General features: G+C 40.7%; 1 pseudogene; it reads right to left on the bottom strand.

Annotated features, from left to right (window-relative positions):
• Window positions 1-2273: 2273 nt before the first annotated feature.
• On the bottom strand, window positions 2274-3329 carry LOC138086172 (heterogeneous nuclear ribonucleoproteins A2/B1 pseudogene; annotated as a pseudogene).
• Window positions 3330-15210: the final 11881 nt, after the last annotated feature.

Below are 15210 nucleotides of genomic sequence, written 5' to 3'. Positions count from 1 at the left end.
CATTAGAAACGCTATGAGCTAGCAAAACATGAACAGAAAACAGACTGCTTGATGCAAACCCATTGTTAAGCCCTGCTACACTAACTCAACTAGAGACATTCATGCCACACAGTTAAAGTCCATGTTTTAGGGCAGAATTTATCATTTTCCCCAGAGAAACTAATGATATAGATAAAAATGAAGGCCTTTACTGTCTTCTGACATAATATCTACTTTTTTTCTTTTGCTTCCAGAATATTGAGCTGAATACCTCACTCTTGGTGGGAGTGAATTAATAATATTAATATTTGATGGGACTCAGTTTTTTAGGGTGGAAAATCCAGGTCACTTCACATCTCTCCATGGAGGCACATTTCAGCAATATCTCTGTCAGCAGCCAACATTCAGGCTGAGCCACCTTCTCTAAGAATGGCCTCAGGCCAGGGGACCAGTGTTTCAAAGGGATTGTGTGCCTCAGTCTGAGGGTTCTAGCAGCAGGAGGGGCTGGGATTCAGCAGTCTCACTAATTTTAAGACCTCCAGGAACAGAGCTTGGAAATCCTGCTGGTGAATAGAGAAGGAAGGATGCATAATTCTCTCCTCTCTTGAAAGGAGTGAAGAGGAAAAAATTTCAGATAATAGAAGGACAAAGAAGGATAGAATATTCAAAATTCTTTGGTCTACACCTCTGTCACTTCTGTGCACACCTCAGATCGTTTTCAAGGAGATGAAACACACATATATGCAAATGCAAACAAGAAGTTACTCATAAGGTATTATCAGTTGCTTTGGCCTTCTCAGGAAGGAGATCTGGAATACACCTGCTTGTAGTTTTAATGTATGGATGGGGGTGCTTCAGGCAATCCGCCTAAACTTCAAACTCTATCCCACATGCAGTGTGTAAAGACTGCAGGAGCAAGAAAAGATAAATCGAAGAGAACGACATAGCAGGAGATGCCCAACTTAGAGACCAAGTCCTGTATCTAGGCTCAGCTCATGAGAATAGGGATTGGCATCTGATCCCTGCTCTGCTCTCAAAAAGGAAAATGCCCCTCACGTCAGCCCAGCCTATGCCCATGACCCCTCTGTCTCTCAGCCTATGGAAAACTTGCATGGCGTGTGCCAGTCTGGTGTGCCAGACAAGGGTGCACTTAGAACCAGACAGCAGGTGTCTATAAGGGAGTCACAGTGCTGAGACCTCACCCTCAGTGTCCCCATGATGCGAGCAGCCTGCCTTCCCCTTCTTTTTACTGCTTCATGTCAGTCCCATGGAGGAGCTCTGGGGAGCCTCCTGTCCTGGGGCTCTGCACCTGCCTCCCTCAGTCCCGGTGAGAAGCAATGACCATAAACATGCTTTTCCCCTTCCCTCTGTGATTGCACCATAGTCTGTGACTCTCAACTTCAGAGCTTGAGAGCAGAGAGGGAGATGTGGGGGGAGACAAGCCCATATTGACACTGAGGGCTCTGCCCTGCTATTTATGTCCCTGCACAGAGCTCATGGTGGTTGTGTCAGACACACCAAAGGGAAACTTTTCTGCACTCTTGGTGAGAACGTCAATTGGTGCAGCCATTAAAGAAAAAAAAAAGTACGGAGGTTCATCAAAAAATTAAAATTAGAACCACTGTAGGAACCAGCAATTCCACTTCTGGGTACGTATCAGGAAGGAAAATGAAGCCAGTATCCTAAATAATCATCTACCCTCACATGATCATTGCAGGATCATTTCCAATAGTCAAGACATGGGAAAATGACCTAAATATCAAAAGATGAGTAAATTTAAAAAGAGTGATTTTATATTTTACGCATAGGTAGGTACAAACTACTACCATTTCACCTTTTAAATTATTTTATTAAATCTTCAATGTACAATAGCTTCTTTACACATGAACTAAATTTTTTTAGAAGAATGATGTTAGGTCTTATTACATGATGATTCTAGCTAGTAGTTTTTCTAAATGTTGGGGAAAATCTTTTAAAAGGATTTTCACATCTCACCAAAAACATTGAAATTTAACATTATCAAAGAGATGCTTCTACACTCTTGAACAGTGGCCACTGGAAAGACATTTCAAAAAAGAATGTATCTCAAAAGCATTTTTTATGATTTTTTCCTCCAAAGACGGTAATGTTTTTACATAATTAAGTCCATTCACAAAATGGCTTTCTGCACTGCTCTCATGCCTTGGGCCACATCACCAAATATTTATGCATGACTGAAATGAGAGTTTCCTTGACGTTGTTATTTCCATAGCCTGAAGCTGTTCTGTTACCTCCAGGCTCTCATTCTCCCTGATTTATACAATCAAGCCCCTGTCAAATAACAAGCTCAATATCGCCATCTCTCCATAATCCCCACTTTCTCCATGGCCTCCTGGACAATAGTTTCCTCCACCATATGATCCTTCCATATTCCTCCTACCATTCAGTTTCCCACTCTTCAGTAACTCGTACTTTGAAGGTTTCTGCTTATAATTTCCCAAATTATAGCAATTCTGACTTCCATCGTTCCTTCCTCTCACTCTGCAGCCCCTATCCTGGTGGCTATGTCCAGGTCCTCCTCCATAACCAGGACTAACCCTCAAACTACCACCTCCTGGTCCCCCTCCATACCCGTGGTCATCATCCCCAGATTTACCACTGCTCCCACCTCCATCAGATCCTCCTCTAAAGTCCCTTCCTTGTCCAGCTCCAAAATTTCCACCACCACTATGCAAGTATAGGAAGTCAACCTTACCTCCTCCCTTTCCTATTCTAGAATGCTGGAGTTTCTGCATTTCTTGTCTAGACAAGGCCTTTCTTACTTCTGCATGATAACCATTGATGGTATGGTATTTCTGCAATACAAGCTTATCCACAGGATCGTGGTCATCAAAAGTCACAAACCCAAAGCCCCTTTTCCTTCCAGACTCCCTATCACTAATGATCTCAATGGCATTGATGTTTCCATATTTCCCAAAGTAATCTCTAAGATGATGCTTCTCCGTGTCTTCTCCAATTCTACAAACAAACAGCTTCTTCACAGTGACAAGAGCCCCTGGTTTTCCATAGTCCTCTCTTGGGACAGCGCGTTTGGGGGCGACCCTTTTCCCATCGATGGAATGAGGTCTGGCCGCCATGGCAGCATCCACCTCAGCCACAGAGGAAAACGTGACAAAACCAAATCTTCTTGACGTCTGGCTGGCAGGATCTCTTATGACCACACAGTCTGTAAGATATCCCCACTGCTGGTAGTAGTTCCATAGAGTTTCTTCTGTGGTTTCAGAGCTCAAGCCACCAACAAAGAGTTTGCAGAATTCTTCATTATCTCTCTTATTCCTCTCCAAAGGATCAGATGTTGACGTTTTTTTCATCACGCGCTTGGGCGCTTGAGCCATTTTTCTGAAGCTGAGGAGGATGAAGGAGATCTCAGAGACTAACAGGAACCTGACCAGTCCCAGCTCCTGGCTTCCACTGCTCCGGAAACAGAGCCTCCAGGAGAGCCTCCACGTCCTGGCTTCGGGGATGCTATTACTGCCTCTGGAGCCTCTGCCACCCTTGAATCAGTCTTGAGCCACTTTCAATTTTTCTGCAAAACATTATTTAACAGAGTGACCTTTCCTGATGCATATTACCTTCTCTATGTTGATTTCTTTCCATTTTAAATTCTATCTGCATTATTATCTATTAATTTTACACTGTTTTTCTCACAAATGGTATATTCAGTGAATAGATTACTAACGTGGACTTTAAGGCTTTATGCCGAGCTATCTACCTTTTGCTTTGCCCTTACAGGGGCTTGCCTGGTGCCCTCAATGGTAAAGAATATGCCTGCAGGGCGGAAGACCCATGTTCCATCCCTGGGTGGGAAGATACCCTTGAGAAGGGAATGGTTACCCACTCCAGTATTCAGAGGAGCCTGGAGGACTATAGTCCATGGGGTCACAAAGAGTTAAACACAACTGAGTGACTAACATACACACACATGGGGAAAGTGAAGCCAGAAAGGATAAAGGGAGGAAGAAATTTAAATTACTGATGATGAAAAGATTGGTGGTGTGGTGGTTTAGTCACTAAGTTGTGTTCGGCTCTTTTCAACCCTGTAGATGAGCCATAGCCTGCCAGGCTCCTCTGTCCATGGAATTCTCCAGGCAAGAATACTGGAGTGGGTTGCCATTTCCTTCTCCAGGGGAACGCCTAACTGAGGACATATTTGAGCAGAAAACTTCATTGCAAAAAAAAAGAGAGAACAAAAGAAAGAAAAAGACTCAACCACAGCGTGGGTAAAGAATTTTCCACAGAGGACAATTTAAACAAAGCAGAGCCAAGTATTGTTCCCATTTCTTGGTGATGTCGATTTTTAATCTCTCCTGTTATTCCAAGAAAGTTTCAAATGCAAAACTATACAAAACCTTGAATATTTTGTAACATTAACACTTAGGATATACCTTTCAATAACATAACTTTTTCTTGTAAGAGCTAACTCTAGGAAATTTCACCTAGAAAAGAATGCATGTGGACACTGTTCCCATTAATATGGATGTCCCGCTTACCAGAACAGGCTGATCTGTGAAAGAGGCTAATGCTGGTTCCCCCTGACCCGATCCTGATGCTGACCTGTGACTCGATCCTGAGATGTAGACCACCTGTAGCTTGCCAGAGAAAGCAGTGACTTCTGCCTCGGATTCCCCTTTTATGGAGGGAGTGGGTAACCCAATCAGTGGATTTTTCAAAGATACACCCTATCTCAGATCAAAGGGATTTAAGAGGTTCTTCAGTATACACAAATGTAAAAATGGGAGGCTGTTAACACTGTCAGAAACTATCCTAGATGAAAAAAATGGGACTTCGTTGTTGGCACCATGGATGAGAATCTGCCTGCTAAAGCAAGGGACACAGGTTCGGATCCCCAGTCCGGAAAGATTCCGCATGCTGTGAAGCAACTAAGCCAGTGTGCCAGCTCAACTACTGAGCACTCTAGAGCCTGTGGTCGGCAACAATAGAAGCCCCAATTCACTGCAATTAGAGAAAGCCCACGCAGAGCAGGGAATACCCAGCACAGCCAAAAAAGAAAAAAAATGTTTAAAAAATGTAATACATCTATGTATGAAGTGGTATTTGCAGTTCCTATCAAGAAGTTAATCTTTCGTTTTTCTCCCACTATGGATACAGTCAACAAAAATAGGAACAGAAGTTTCTATCTATATACAAAGATTTCTAGAAATTGATGTTACAAAAGCAAAAAGGAAAAATAGAGACCTTTTGAATGTTTATCAATAATTGTTGAGGTTGTTTATTCGGTAAGTCCTGTCTGTGACCCTGTGAGCCCCTGGACTATATAGCCCGCCAAACTCCTCTGTTCATGGGACTTTCCAGACAAGAATACTAGAGTGAACTGCCGTGTCCTTCTCGAGGGGATCTTCCCAATCCAGGGATCAAACCAAGGTATTCTGCTCCAAAATGCTTGTTGACAAGTCTGTAATGTCTGTATCACACAGCCATTCTTTTAAAAGGCTAGTATTTTGTACGTTTACCCTTCAACTAATTCCTGGTTAATGTTTGCTGATTTCAATCACCTTACCCTTTTCTGATCCTTTGAGGCAATTAGTCTCTCTACTCCCTTTACCTCCCTAGACTAGGGTTTAACACTTTTATTAATCCACTTTTTGTCTGGAAACTTGTCAGTCACGATCATACACACATCAGTGTGTAGTTACAGAAAATTTAGTCATAATTACTTTGAAATTATCCTTTCTTTTCCTAGTCATGCTTTTTGCATTCCTGGTTTTTTAATATGGAATTATTTTACTTTGGACTTGACAACTCATTCTAGTATTTTGTCAGATTCTATGTGGTTCACAATGAAGTGTTTCACTTAAGTTTTGGCAGACATCTTTACTTGGGGCAATGTTGATTCTGGGTATAAAACTCTAGTTGGATTTGATTCTTCTTAGCTTATTAAAAATGGTGCTCAAGGGACTTCCCTGGTGATCCATTGGTTAAGACTCTGAACTCCCAGTTCAGGGGGCACGCCTTTGAGCCCTGGGTGGGAAACCAAGATCCTCCATGCCTCTTGGCCCTATCCCCCCCTCCCAAAAAAAGTATAAAAATAGTACTTTCTTGTTATCCATCTCATTTTATTTTTCCTTAGACATCACCAATTAGCCTTTTTCTTGCTTGTTTGGTCTCTGTATTCTCTAAAAGTGCATTACATTAACTTTGGCTGTTAGACCATGTTTTAGCTCATTATTGTATCCTGTGTATATAATATTTGACTCAGGATGTTGAGTTATTGCAACCATTGGGTGATGTCTTTTGAAACCATGCTTACGTATTTTCACCTCTGATATCAATTTCTCCCCACTTTCCACTCTCCTTTTCATCACATCTCACTTCTGTTCTAACTGTGTTCTGAATTTTCCAAGATTATTCCCCTTGGACACTATTGGGATATTTGCTCTTGAACTGTCTTGCTGTTTAGTAATCTGGTCTGTGCTGGGATCAATGTATTCTTAGCTACTTAAGTTCTTCATTTCAGAACGTTATAAACAATATGCAACTTTAAGCTTTGAAAGAAAACAGTTGCTCCATGAGGGGAAAATGCATTCCATTTAGTACAATAAATCTCAAGTGGATAAGGGAAATTTGTAACTTAGATCAGATTAAAATATTTTAGGCATCTGTAGTCATCAAAATTCATCTGAAAACTTGAGCAGAGGAAAAGATTTGCATTACATATCTTAGTAAAGTACATCAAACTGAATACTGTAAATATAATAATTCTGTTTGATGAAACAAAATACTGAAAAAACACTGGGAAATGGGTCAAACTGTAGAATAGACATGCTGTAAGAAAGGATAAGTTAATATTTGGTGTGAGTCTTCTCTTAGAACTGTCAGTCTTGTGAAATCTCAATGTAGGTCAAGAATAATGGATCAAATTTCAAATTTAACTGTTGACTTAACAAGGGTTGTAATCATAAGACACCAGTTTTCAAGGCTCAGAATGAAGAAAAGGATATGTTTTCTGATGTGGACGACATTTTGAAATATTTCTTTTTTTTTTTTCTTTAAGGACAAATATTATCTAAAGCAGTGTTCTCTTTCAATTTACTTTCTTTAGTATGCTTTCTACAAAATTTAAAATTACATAGGTCATATTGTCACTTTCTGTTTGTGTTGGCTGGATAGAGCTATGTTTGGTGGTCACTTTTGGTATGTCCACTTGATTGGGCTTACAGATACCAAGATAGCTGGTGAAGCTTTGTTCCTAGGTGTGTTCTTGGGAGTATTTCTGAAAGAGATTAGCATTTGATTCATAGACTGAGTAAAAGACACCCAACCTCATCAGTGTGGGTGTTATTCAATCTCCTGAGGACCAAAAGAAATGGAACAAAAAGATGAAGGAAGGGTGATTCCACCCCCTCTTCTTGAGCTGCAGTGCCCATCTTTTCCTGCCCTTGGACATCAGAGCTCCTGGTTCCCAGGCTTTCACACTTGGACTCAATTATACCACCAGCTTTTCTGCTTCTTCAGCTTGGAGATGATCATTTAGGGGACTTCTCCATCTCAAACCTATAAGACAATTCCTATAATGAATTTCCAGATACATATGAAAAGTTAAGGTTGGCACAGGTTTTTTAAATATTTATTTCATTTATTTGGCTGCTCCAGGTCTTAGTTGTATCATGTGGGATCTTCAGTTGTTGCCGGGGTCCAGCCCCGGTGGATCCAGGGAATTCGAAGGTGGGGACGGCGTCGGTGTCTTTGGAAAAATATATATTTAATTACAGATATAGAGAAAGATTAGAAACAGATAGTGTAGTAGGAGATAGTGTAGTGGAGAAAAGGAGGCTGAATCCAGATGGGAATTCAGCCAGAGAAACAGGAGCAAGAAAGAAGCGACATGGGGGAATCAGTCTTTCCAGAAACTGATCAGTTTTATTTATTTTTAGGTTTGCTTATATACCTTTTGTTACACATAGGGATGAATACAGAGTCACGGGGGGGTCAGCAGTCCTGACCTTTATCAAAATCAGGTGCTTCACATAAAAAGGCCTTAGGGATTTTATGATCCTTTCTTTCTGATAACCAAAAACTTATTTTTTCCAAGGGTGTTTTTTCTTAAACCAGGCACCACCCTCTAAATAAAGTTACATTCCTATAGGGTGAGGGTGTAGTGAGTTACAATCAAGAAAGGAATTTATTTAACCCAAGGTTAACATGATTAATCTTAAAGGTTAATACTTATTTCTCCTATATGCTTAAAGGTTAATACTTATTTCTTCCTATATGCTAGTTATATTCATTATAAGGGTAGGGAACATGGAGATTTAGCAGCAAACATCAGCCCAACAAATGAAAATCCTTTCACCAATGCTCCCCTTAAGATCTGTTTAGTCTTAAGATAGTGATAAAGTTACATTTTTACATAACAAGGACACAGTGATTTATAACAAAGTACAGTGCTCTATTACAAAAGAGAAAATTCATTAACTCAAAAAGTCTAGTATTGCTAACCTTAAAAACTACTATATTTCCTTTTCTATATTCCAAATACATTGATTAATATATTCCCAGGTGCCTAAGGATATGGAGGCCTGGCGGCAATCATTGACTCAACAAGAAGAAAAAGCCCTATGCTAAATAAGACTCTCAAAATACTCCAAAGCTCTCTGTGCTGTTTATGGTTAAGAGGTAGTAAACAATCATGTGGCAGGAGTATGGATAATCCTGTCACACAAGCTAGTCTGTCAGCAGAGAGGTTTGACCTGAGACATCCTTGTCCCACCCAGAGCAGGGAATTAGCAGCAATTATTGACACAACAAATGAAAAACCGTTCACCAATATAATTCCTAACCAACCCACTATACTAATAATTTCTAACTCCCCCAAAGAATTTGCCTTTAGTAAGTCTAAAACATCTCGTGCCTCTCAGGTTGGGAGGCTGTAAACAATCACGTGTGGCCTGACGAACCTATACAGGCTGGCTAGATAACCTTCAGAGGAGTCCGTGAGCTGAAACACTCTTGTCATGCCCAGGAATTTTTATTGCCTTGGAGCTGGAGCTGCACGTTTACTCCTTCTCCAAAAAAAACGGTTATGGAGGAGAGCATAAAACAGACTCTGGTTTTGGGGTTAGATGCTTGGGAACAGGGGGTTTCCTGAGGCTTGATCAAGCCTTTGCGTATGCCAAGCCTCCTTCCTCATGACCTTTGCCATGGGCGGAGTTCCTCACGCTGGCCCCCGGCAAGTTGTGACACGTGTGATCTGGTTCCCTGACTAGGGATCCCACCCAGGCCCCTTGCATTGTGAACATCAGAGTCTTAGTCACTGGGAAGTAAGTCCCTAACCCAGGTTTGTATTTCAGCTAGATAATTGCATCTAGATCTCATGACTAGATAACAAGGAGGAAGGATCTGGAATCTTAAGCTATAGTGGCTAATTTATTGTGTGAATTATTGATTGAAGGAATCAGGTTATCTTTCAAACTTCACTATAATTGGGGTTTTGACCATTGACACTGTAAGGGATCATTTACCTTTACTCTCTGCATCTAACATTCCAGAAGAGTCATAGTTGGGCTTAGAGGTACATGTTTTCTTTGGGGTTTAGGGCAAGAAACAGTCACATGTGGTGTTGTAGCCATTCACCAGAGGACAATACAATGTCTTCATTGCAGTTTTAAATTTTAACTATTATCTGACAATTGCACAAATCTACTAATTTCTTGGAGAAGGAAATGGCAACCTACTTGAGCATTCTTGCCTGGAGAATCCCATGGACAGAGGAGCCTGGTAGGCTACAACCCATGGGTTCGCAAAGAGTTAGACACAACTGAGCAACTTCACTTTCACTTTCACTCATTTCTTACTGTCTATGCATGCTGCTGCTAAGTTGCTTCAGTCGTGTCCAACTCTGCAACCCCATAGACAGCAGCCCATCAGGCTCCCCCATCCCTGGGATTTTCCAGGCAAGAGTACTGGAGTGGGGTGCCATTGCCTTCTCCTACCAAAGGTCAGATAGCTATATTTCTCCAGATCTATAAGAAAACAGTTGACTTCTGTATCCTCAGTCTTTCCATACTCTCTTATTAATTGTTGGAGTGATTTCTGGTGTTATGGATCCTTTCAGATATTTTACATGGAAAATCCTGTCATACACAGCAGAGCCAGTTTCATTTCTTCCTTCCAAATCTGTATATATTTTATTTCCTTTTCTTGTCTTATTGCATGAGCTGGGCCTTCGAGTATAGTGTGGAACAAGAGTGGTGAGAGGACACCTTACCTAGTGTCTTAGTATCTTAACAACAACAAAAAAAGCTTCTTGTTTCTCACCAGTAAGTGTGATGTTGCCTACAGGTTTCATGCAAACGTTCTATCTTAAGAGGCAGAACTCCCCTCTATTCCTAGTGCATTATCGTAAGTGAATGTTCAGTTCAGTTCAGTTCAGTCGCTCAGTTGTGTCCGACTCTTTGCGACCCCATGAATCGCAGCACGCCAGACCTCCCTGTCCATCACCAATTCCTGGAGTTCACTCAGACTCATGTCCATCGTGTCAGTGATGCCATTCAGCCATCTCATCCTCTGTCATCCCCTTCTCCTCCTGCCCCCAATCCCTCCTAGCATCAGAGTCTTTTCCAATGAGTCAACTCTTTGCATGACGTGGCCAAAGTACTGGAGTTTCAGCTTTAGCATCATTCCCTCCAAAGAAATCCCAGGGCTGATCTCCTTCAGAATGGACTGATTGGATCTCCTTGCAGTCCAAGGGACTCTCAAGAGTCCTCTCCAACACTACAGTTCAAAAGCATCAATTCTTCGGCGCTCAGCCTTCTTCACAGTCCAACTCTCACCTCCATACATGACCACAGGAAAAACCATAGCCTTGACTAGACAGATCTTTGTTGGCAAAGTAATGCCTCTGCTTTTGAATATACTATCTAGGTTGGTCTTAACTTTTCTTCCAAGGAGTAAGCGTCTTTTAATCTCATAGCTGCAGTCACCATCTGCAGTGATTTTGGAGCCAAAAAAAATAAAGTCTGACACTGTTTCCACTGTTTCCCCATCTATTTCCCATGAAGTGATGGGACCGAATGCCATGATCTTCGTTTTCTGAATATTGAGCTTTAAGCCAACTTTTTCACTCTCCTCTTTTACTTTCACCAAGAGGCTTTTTAATTCCTCTTCACGTTCTGCCATAAGGGTGATGTCATCTGCATATCTGAGGTTATTGATATTTCTCCCGGCAATCTTGATTCCAGCTTGTGTTTCTTCCAGTCCAGCGTTTCTCATGATGTACTCTGCACAGAAGTTAAATAAGCAGGGTGACAATATACAGCCTTGATGTACTCCTTTTCCTATTTGGAACCAGTCTGTTGTTCCATGTCCAGTTCTAACTGTTACTTCCTGACCTGCATACAGATTTCTCAGGAGGCAGGTCAGGTTGTCTGGTATTCCCATCTCTTTCAGAATTTTCCACAGTTTATTGTGATCCACACAGTCAAAGGCTTTGGCATAGTCAATAAAGCAGAAATAGATGTTTTTCTGGAACTCTCTTGCTTTTTCCATGATCCAGTGGATGTTGGCAATTTGGAAGTGGATGTTAGGTTTTATCAAATGCTCTTGTCTTACGTTCCTTTCATTCCTGATTTTAATAATATCGGTCTTCCCTCTTTTCTCATTTAGCCTGCCTAGACCTTTATCAATTTTACTGATTATTTCAAATCACCAGCTTTTGATTTTGTTGATAGTCTATATTCCTGCAATTTTTATGTCTTCCCTAGTTTGGGGGGGTGTCATTTTATTTTAGTGTTATTGTGATATAACTGACATATAACATTATTTTTAAATGTACAACATGATTTGATATTTGTATAGATTGTGAAGTATTACAATAAGTCTAGTTAATTAACTAGACTAGTATTATCACACATGGTTACAGTTTTTCTTATGATGAAAAATTTTAAATTTCCTCTTTTAGCAACTTTCCAATATGCAATAAAGTATGTTAACTATAGTCACAGTGCTACATATTATATCCCCTGACTTATTTTATAACTGAAAGTTTATAACTTTTGATCTGCCTTCACCTGTTTAGCCCACCCCTTGACAACCCTCTCTTCACTTACCCCCTCTGGCAACTACCAATCTGTTCTCCCTATCTGTGAACTTGGGGTTTTCTTTTTTCTTTTGCATTCTTTGAAGGAAAGCCCTGTGAATCCTTTGTATTATTATATAATCATGGACAGATTCACCAGCAGACCTCTGTGTCTTGAGTGAACTCCTGTGCAATATGGAGCTCTTAACATATATGGAGCTCTTAACATGTTCCTCAAGGTTAGCAAGGGCTTTGACTGAAAAGAGATCTTTCAGTACTTTATCATTTCATTCTGTGTGCTAAAAACTGGTGAGAAGCAGTCCTGAGGCTCATTGTCTATAGAATTTGTGGAGGTCTAAGTTGTTAATGTCTTTTTAGCATGGACTATCATGGCAAGTTTTCTGAACCCTAAGTTCTAAATAACTTCTTAGCTCCACAAATGAGAGAGAGAGAGAATGGAGAAACTGCAATAAATGTTACACAAACTGAAAGTACGAGAATATTTCAATCTGCCCAGGTACACCTGGCTAATTCAGGCCAATATGGCTGAGAGAGTCATTTCCTAGGCAGGTTGATAAGAAGTCTAGGGGTCCCCAGGGAGAGAGGGGTCTGGAATTCTCAAGGAGGAAGAAAGGACAAACTTTTTTTCCTCTACATTCCTTAGGATTATAGAACAACAATGTATCCTGCCTGAGGACAGTCTCTGTATTAAACCTTCTGGCTAATCCTGTTATCTTAAAATATAAATTATGGGAGTAGGTCTGGTCTTTACAAGGATTATACAATTAATAATAATGTATCCTGCCTGAGGACAGCCTCTGTATTAAACCTTCTGGCTAATCCTGTTATCTTAAAATGTAAATTATGGGAGTAGGTCTGGTGAGGTCTTTACAACCTCCAGAGAGTCTTTTGATTCATTGGAGAGTATATAACTCCGTTCCTAACACTAGCAAGCGGGTACTCTTTCTACCCTCTTCTGATGTCTATGTCAGAAGCTTTCTCTATCTTCTTTATACTTTAATAATAAAACTTTATTACACAAAAGCTCTGAGCAATCAAGCCTCGTCTCTGGCCCTGGATTGAATTCTTCTCCTCCAGAGGCCAAAGGATCACAGTGTCTTTGAGTGGTTCAACAACAACCTTTCATGGCTAAATGGTCCTCATTACAAGTTGTATTTCCACAGGCCTCCTGGGCTCTCGTTTGGTGATGGGAAGAGAAGGAAAAGCTCCCATTTCTTCACTGTGTTTTATTCATAAAAACTACTGCAGATTTGACCTCGTACATCATGGCTTTTTGCTTTGCATGTGCACTTAATCATGTCCAACTCTTTGCGACCTCATGGACTGTAACCCATCAGTCACCTCTGTCCGTGGGATTTCTCAAGTAAGAATACTGGGGTGGCAAAATGGATTAAAGATCTAAATGTAAGACCAGAAACTGTAAAACTCCTAGAGAAAAACATAGGCAAACCACTCTCTGACGTAAATCATAGCAGGATCGTCAATGACCCACTTCCCAGAGTAATGGGAAAAAAGCAAAAATAAACAAATGGGACCTAATTAAACTTGAAAGCTTTTGCACAATGAAAGAAACTATAAGCACGGTGAAAAGACAGCCATCAGAGTGGGAGAAAATAATAGCAAATGAAGCAACTGACAAAGAATTAATCTCAAAAATATACAAGCAACTCCTGCACCTCAATTCCAGAAAAATAAGCAACCCAATCAAAAAATGGGCCAAAGAACTAAACAGACATTTCTCCAAAGAAGACATACAGATGGCTAACAAACACATGAAAAGATATTCAACATCACTCATTATCAGAGAAATGCAAATCAAAACCATAATGAGGTACCATCTCACACTGGTCAGAATGGCTACTATCAAAAAGTCTACGAACAATAAATGCTGGAGCGGGTGCAAAGAAAAGGGAATCCTCTTACACTGTTGGTGGGAATGCAAACCAGTACAGCCACTATGGAGAACAGTGTGGAGACTCCTTAAAAAACTGGAAATAAAACCACCATATGACCCAGCAATCCCACTGCTGGGCAAACACACCGAGGAAACCAGAATTGAAAGAGATACATGTACCCTAATGTTCATTGCAGCATTGTTTACAATAGCCAGGACATGGAAGCAACCTAGATGTCCATCAGCAGAGGAATGGATAGGAAAACTGTGGTACATATACACAATGGAATACTACTCAACTACGAAAAAGAATGCATTTGAATCAGTTCTAATGAGGTGGATGAAACTGGAGCCTTTTATACAGAGTGAAGTAAGTCAGAAAGAAAAACAGCAATACAGCATATTAATGCATATATATGGAATTTAGAAAGATGGTAATAATGACCCTATATGCAAGACAGCAGAAGAGACACAGATGTAAAGAACAGACATCTGGACTCTGTGGAAGAAGGTGAGGGTGGGATGATTTGAAAGAATAGCATTGAAACATGTATATTATCACATGTGAAATAAATCACCAGTCCGAGTTCGATGCATGAGACAAGGTGCTCAGGGCTGGTGCACTGGGATGACCCTGAGGGATGGGATGGGATGGGAAGGGAGGTGGGAGGGAGGTTCAGGATTGGGAACACATGTACACCCATGGCTGATTCATGTGAATGTATGGCAAAAACCACCACAATATTATAAAGTAATTAGCTCCCAATTAAAAAAAAAAAATACTGGCGTGGGTTGCCACTTCCTCCTCCAGGGAATCTTCCCACCCCATGCAACGAACCTATGTCTCCTGTGTCTCCTTCATTGGCAGTTGGATTCCTTACCACCAGGCCACCTGGGAAGCCCGCATACACCATGGAGGGTTGAGTTAAATGGTGTGTGATAACAAAGGAGATGAGGTTTTTTTTCAAAAGAGATTGACATGTTTAAAATGATATTTGATTCATTTGTGTAACATTTTTCTCATTTCTCCAAGGTGCTCTAGACCTTGACATTAGAGAGCAGTAACATTTCAAGTGGTCACAGTAAAAATGCATAAATAGTTTGCACGTTCATTATGCTGTTAAATTCATGATGAAGTAAGTATGGACAGAAAGTAAGTTCTGATGACCAAGACATAAAATAAATGTTTGAAGGTGATAGAATCATATATAATCTTCCAATAAATTGAGCCTAAACCCCAGAG

The sequence above is a fragment of the Capricornis sumatraensis genome, chromosome 9 (genome assembly GCF_032405125.1).
Source record: "Capricornis sumatraensis isolate serow.1 chromosome 9, serow.2, whole genome shotgun sequence".
In the NCBI taxonomy this organism is placed as follows: Eukaryota; Metazoa; Chordata; class Mammalia; order Artiodactyla; family Bovidae; genus Capricornis; species Capricornis sumatraensis.
This window is presented reverse-complemented; position numbering and strand designations above follow the sequence as displayed.